At 32.9% G+C, this 7,920-nt stretch overlaps 1 long non-coding RNA gene across 1 annotated transcript; it reads right to left on the minus strand.

Moving 5' to 3' along the window:
* Window positions 1–1,814: 1,814 nt before the first annotated feature.
* On the minus strand, window positions 1,815–3,373 carry LOC123517176. The gene is made up of 3 exons (XR_006678417.1): window positions 3,012–3,373; window positions 2,646–2,763; window positions 1,815–2,560 (listed from the first exon to the last, which is right to left on the minus strand). It is a non-coding gene; the product is annotated as an uncharacterized LOC123517176 (long non-coding RNA).
* Between the last annotated feature and the right edge of the window lie 4,547 nt (window positions 3,374–7,920).

Here is a 7,920-nt window from a genome sequence, read left to right on the forward strand (position 1 = left end):
TTACTACTACTACTACTACTACTACCACAACTATTATTATTATTATCATTATTATTATTATTATTGTTATCATCATTATTATTATTATTATCATTATTATTATTATTATCATCATCATTATTGTTGTTGATGTTGGTGTTGGTGTTTGCGTTTTTGGTGTTGGTGTTGGGTGCAACTAAAGCGTCCACGTTGCTCCGTGGAGCGAATGATTCGTGCGTCTGGCAGAGCAGGTCTTTACTTCCCGTCTCGTCATGGTGGGACACTTCTTCATGCCACACCGGCTCTACTGCCTTCCTCTCATCCAGTTTTGTGAGAATGGATCTCATTTATGCCTCACTTGTTGTTATTTGTTTTTGATGGTTTGAAGCAGTGTTGGAGGTGGCTTGTCAGGGTCAGGCACGCTCATCTTGGAGGCGAAGTGTTTGGTCAGGTCTGCCTTGTCCTTGGCAGTGTGAGCCGCAGCTCCATCATCCCGTTGGAAAGGAGGGACTGTACACCCCCTGGATTCGCCCTGCTTCTCCTTGACAAGGTTCCGCCAACGCTTTGTTCCCACTTGATCACTGCTTAGTTTACCCTGGAGTGTCGCTCTCCAGTCTTCTGAGGCCCATTCTTATGTATTTTTCATCTGCTGGGTTGCCTCTCTGCTTTTGCCTGTTCCGTGCTGTTGGGTGCCGCTTTTGGGCTCGCCAGGCACGGTACTTAGCGTCAGCATCAACAGAGCACTCTGTCTCAGTTCTCCTGTCTGGGTACAGCTGAAGTCGTCCCCAGTGTAGGATGCAGATTGTGGTTCGCGGCAAGATCGTGTCACCCTACTGCGCATGCGCCACCCAGGGAAAAATATCGTACTCACCGGCAGTATGCCTCGAATAACTATGGAGAGCAGAGCGCTTGGATGTATAGCCTTTAGAGGTCTGTATCTCTCTCTCTCTCTCTCTCTCTCTCTCTCTCTCTCTCTCTCTCTCTCTCTCTCTCTCTCTCTCTCTCTCTCTCTCTCTCTCTCTCTCTCTCTCTCTCTCTTTCATCCTATCTTTTCTCTGGTCTGTTTACATCCGTTTTCTCTGATGATGCCCGTTCTCTAGATAATAAAGCGAGACAAAAATAAAAGCATTTTCATTAGCCTTGTGGTGACTTCAAAATGTGTCAAAATTAATTCATATATTGATAAAAACAGGATGATGCACGTATAGATAACTCTCTCTCTCTCTCTCTCTCTCTCTCTCTCTCTCTCTCTCTCTCTCTCTCTCTCTCTTAGGACACAGTATTGTAACGAAATCTTTCAATTTAAAGTTATTCAGAAAGTGGGATAGATAAGGTAAAAATATAGCACTTTATTTACCTTGTTTTTTTCTGTTGTTTCTTATAGTTTACATGCATATTACTTACATATATTTTTTTCACAATATCAAGTAATTAGCATTAGTTTGCACTCAAAAAAATTGTGGTGACAAAGGTATAATAGACACATACGTAAATCATATATATATATATATATATATATATATATATATATATATATATATATATATATATATATATATATATATATATATATATATATATATATATATATTTTTTTTTTTTTTTCATTTTAGTTGAAATTCATATTGCCTACATATATTTCCTGAATATCAAATAATTAATATTTGTTGACAATAAAACTGTGCACGGTGACGAATATAAAGATACATAAATCACGCAGTTTTTTTCTGATAGTTTTGAAATATCTATACTAATTAATTTGTTAACACTTAACAAAATTGTGGTGACAAAGATATAGATATATACATACATATATCATGTATTTTTTTCTTTCTTAAATTTTAAGATTGCATATTACTTATACATATATTTCATATCTTATACATACATTTCATATCTTATACATATACATTTCATATCTAAATACACATAACCTGCTAGACAACAGTTGGTTTTAAATCACACTTTCCCTTTTACTTAACCCTTTAATGTAGCAGGAGTCTTTTCAGGTATTTACTAGCTATCGTCTCAGTTCAATTATCTCCGAATGACATTTCTGAGTTTCTTTTTAATCATCTGCTTCCCTTCATAAGTCCAATGTACCCCATCTGAGCTCAACAGCTCTTCATATACAGGCATGTTGAACTGAATGAAACTATCATTTGACAATTCTCTCTTTAGTTTACGATTTATGCCCCTTTGAATATGACGATACCGGTCACTAGACACAGGGTAATCATCTGGGTAGTATCGTGGTTCCACCAGAACTACGATTACATCAGCTCCACAGTTTTCAACTATGGAGTCCCTGATGGACACTATATCGTCTACTATTTCCTGCACTTCAGAATCATCATCTATGGCATTAGAGCCTATCCATAAAATACACAGGTCATGTTCCCAATTCAGTACAGAGCACATACGCTCATCATTCCAAAAATTATAAGCTTTACCTCCAGGACCTCTAAATGTTCTAACCTTCGCTCCCCTCACTCCCAAATTGTTGGGAAGTTGACTGTGACCAACAAGTGACACGGACATGTGCATGGTTTGTTTCTCTTCCTTATGTCGACTGGTGTATCTGAAGCCAGAACATTACAATTACCATACTGATCATATTAGAGCATAATCAATATTCAATGTAAAATTTATAATTGATTACTTACCTACAAAATTAAACTGATGGATACAGTATAACTTGCTGTGGGGATGCTTATAATAGCTTTTGTATGTCCAATAGCTCGCTTGCAACGGTGGCTGTTGACAGCTTATTGATGACTCGATCTGTAAAATTAATAGGGTATCATTAATTAGCAGAGTTGATGATTAGTCACTCTTAATTCTCACTGTTGACCCCAACAAATCCACTGTAGAATATAGTTAATCACCCTTATTATTATTATTTGTCTTCGGGTGAATAAAGATGGGTTTTCCTATAGTCTTTTGTTTAACAAAATACATTTTTCAAGTGGGTAACAACATGTTAACACCCGACCACGATAAATTAACTCTCTTACACATCTTTCACTCACCTTCAGTGTCACCGTCAAGTGCGATCTCCCTTTCACGACAGTACGGCTAAAACTATTTTCTTGTAACAGGGCAACGTCAGAACAGAACGGGAGCTGGTTGTTGTCAGCTGATCTCCTGACTGATGAGATTCCACTGTCGAACTCTAAGTGTGAACGTCATTAACATAGATATGACGTCAATCGGAAGTAACAGGCCAATCGCTGGGTTTTCTAACTATGACGTGCATTACCGCCTACCAATGTTGTGTCCATACCTAATGAGCTGAACAAGCAGTAAACCTTATCGTTGTGTACTGAACAAGCAGATTTATGATGGAGCGTTATATGACTAGTGGCGACCACAGTGCTGACACATATTTCGTCCTTTCATAATTATTCATGCCTTCAGTGTTGGTTATTCAACCACATTAGGTCTATTTAAATCCATTGAAATATTCATTACAACTGTTATAACTTAAATTGTGGCTTATTGATATACGTGAGGGTGAGTGATCTCGGTGAGTGGCTACAGTGCAGCAATGCTGTTTGCTGTATGTAGTGTGGTTATAAATATATATATATATATATATATATATATATATATATATATATATATATATATATATATATATATATATATATATATATATATATATATATATATATATATATATATATATATATATATATATATATATATATATATATATATATATATATATATATATATATATATATATATATATATATATATATATATATATATATATATATATATATATATATATATATATATATATATATATATATATATATATATATATATATATATATATATATATATATATATATATATATATATATATATATATATATATGTATATATATATATATATATATATATATATGTATATATATATATGTATATATATATATATATATATATATATGTATATATATATATATATATATATATATATATATATGTATATATATATATATATATATATATATATATATATATATATATATATATATATATATACATATATATATATATATATATATATATATATATATATATATATATATATATATATATATATATATATATATATATATATATATATATATATATATATATATATATATATATATATATATATATATATATATATATATATATATATATATATATATATATATATATATATATATATATATATATATATATATATATATATATATATATATGTATATATATATATATATATATATATATATATATATATATATATATATATATATATATATATATATATATATATATATATATATATATATACATATATATATATATATATATATATATATATATATATATATATATATATATATATATATATATATATATATATATATATATATATATATATATATATATATGTATATATATATATATATATATATATATATATATATGTATACATATATATATATATATATATATATATATATATATATATATATATATATATATATATATATATATATATATATATATATATATATATATATATATATATATATATATATATATATATATATATATATATATATATATATATATATATATATATATATATATATATATATATATATATATATATATATATATATATATATATATATATATATATATATATATATATATATATATATATATATATATATATATATATATATATATATATATATATATATATATATATATATATATATATATATATATATATATATATATATATATATATATATATATATATATATATATATATATATATATATATATATATATATACATATATATATATATATATATATATATATATATGTATATATATATATATATATATATATATATATATATATATATATATATATATATATATATATATGTATATATATATATATATATATATATATATATATATATATATATATATATATATATATATATATATATATATATATATATATATATATATATATATATATATATATATATATATATATATATATATATATATATATATATATATATATATATATATATATATATATATATATATATATATATATATATATATATATATATATATATATATATATATATATATATATATATATATATATATATATATATATATATATATATATATATATATATATATATATATATATATATATATATATATATATATATATATATATATATATATATATATATATATATATATATATATATATATATATACGTATAAAAAGCTTTTGACACAGTTTATATACATAGGATTGAAATACAAAATTTGCAATAACTTCAACCTGCCCCCATTAACCCAAAAAATCCTGTGCAATTTCTTCCCCATTAACCCAAAAAATCCTGTGCAATTTCTTAGAAGAGCGAGAAACTAGAATCCGCCACCAGGACGTTTTCTCCACTTTCTTCTTCCCCCAGGCCGGAGTCCCACAAGGCTCCGTACTCTCCCCCACCCTCTACAACATGTATACCGCCGACTTGCCCCGCCCCACTTACAATGACTCACTAACAATCCAATATGCAGACGATGTAACACAATTGGCGCGCGCCAGGTCGTTAGATCGTCTTACAGACAAAATTCAAGAAGAGTTAACGACAACAAGCTTATGGGAGATAAAATGGCGCATCAACTCTCATCCCGAAAAATCCAAGGTGACATATTTTAATATCAAATCTAATCCCCCGCCAAATCTCACTCTATAAAGACTTTCCAAATCCTGTACCCATCCCAATCAGCAGCAACAACACTGTCCTTGGCCTCACCATCGACAAACACCTTAGGTTTCACATCCATATAAACCAAAAGTCGGCATTGCGTCAAGGGCCCTGAGCAACTTGGAACGTTTTCGCGACAGTACCACAAAGACGAAACTTCACCTCTATAAAGCTCTTATTCTTCCCCTACTAACATACTGCCCCCTGTCTCTGTCTCTAACAGCCCCTTCCAACCTTCAAAACTACAAAGGGTCCAGAACCGGGCAATTTGTTTCGCTCTTGGAACGAAATAGTTCGACTTCCGGACATCTTTATCTCTCCACTAGGAGTCCAGCATCCCGCCATTAAACATCACACTCTATAACAGAATAGACAAACAACTAAGTACATTTTCAGACAGACACACAGACATATATAACTTCCCCCAGCATACAGACATCTTCCCCACACCACCCTCCTCGACCCTCCAGACGAACCTCCTAACCCCATCTACAAACAACGGACTCCTTATCTTTCTCTAGCCTTTTCTCCCAATTATAACAAACATTTTACCTGAGGCGTGTGGGGGTCAGCTGGTGCGCCATCCGACCGATGATATACCCTTGCGATCCCTGTATCCTCGGGTAAACGGGGAATCGAGTCCCTTATTCATTTCTCGTTATGGTGGCGGCAGCGGGCCCCATTCCGCCCATCTTCCTCTTCCACCTCCTTCCAGTCATTATCTCCCATTTCTCTACTGACGTTCCTCTTCCGGCGTGTGGAGGTGAGCTGGCATGCCATCCAACCGATGATATACCCTTGCGATCCCGGTATCCTCGGGTAAACGGGGAATCGAGTCCCTTACTCATCTCTCGTTCGGCAACGACAGCAAACCTCATTCCGCCCATCTTTTTCTATACTCTTCCTCCCAGTCTTTTATCTCTTTATCCCTATTAACACACCTTTTTTCTGCGGCGTGTGGGGGGTCAGCTATCGTGCCACCCGACCGATGATATACCCTTGCGATCCCGGTATCCTTGGGTAAACGGGGAATCGAGTCCCCTATTCATCACTCGCTCTGGCGGCGGCAGCAGACCCCACTCCGCCCTTTATCTCTTTCCTTTCTCACTTCTCCCTAACTACTCCAGGTGTCAGAGTGGCATCATCCCTTCTCCCACTAACCGCCGTCCCCCCACCAAATTTGCCCTTTTAATCGTTCTTCTCATCTCCACAGCAGGCTGATAACTCCAGGACGTACCAGAACATCAGGATCTCCAGCACGAGCCAGCCAGCAAAGGAGATGGCAGACACCACCAGCTTCACTCATCACATTCATCTATTCACAAATAAAAGCTGCACATCCCCCTCTCACCAACCTCGCAAATAAAGTTATATCATTATCCCCTAACCCCCAATCATTTCACCAAATCTACTACTATCCGTGGTTCGGAACCCACGTAAAACTGTAGGTCCCTCCGCTATACGGATGTACTTCTCACTCCATCCTCTCTATTTGTCATCCTTTATCCTTCTACTGGACCATATTCAATTTTCCTCCTTCACGGTGTTTTGGTTGCTAAGGGACACCAGTATTTCGCCGCCATTTCCGTAGAGGTGCGGGGCCCTCGTTCGCTGCGTGGGCGGTCCGGCGCTTGCGTGTGCTTGGTGTTGGTGCGGTTTCCTTGTCTCCACCTGACCCGGCCCTCAAGATTCAAGAAGAGAAACCAAAAAGTAGAATGATACTTTAGTGAAAACCATCTTGCGCCTGGGTCAAGACCCAGTGACTTTATTCTCCTACTAAAGCTCCCTTCTTATCACCCACCCATTCTTCCCCTATCCCCACTTCCCCCCTCCGCCTTTTCTATCTATATTCGATTCGGTTCGAGGGCCTGCAGGCCATCTTTATTCTTGCACTGTACACACTCTTCGAATTCTTCACCCCTCTTTCTCTTTCAACGCAACGCAACGCAAGGCCTGCAGGTCTCTCTCTCTCTCTCTCTCTGCTGTTATACACTTTTAAACACATACCTTAATCACACTCACGCACACACACACACACACACACACACACACACACACACACACACACACACACACACACACATATATATATATATATATATATATATATATATA

Source organism: Portunus trituberculatus, chromosome 6 (assembly GCF_017591435.1).
Source record: "Portunus trituberculatus isolate SZX2019 chromosome 6, ASM1759143v1, whole genome shotgun sequence".
NCBI lineage: Eukaryota > Metazoa > Arthropoda > Malacostraca > Decapoda > Portunidae > Portunus > Portunus trituberculatus.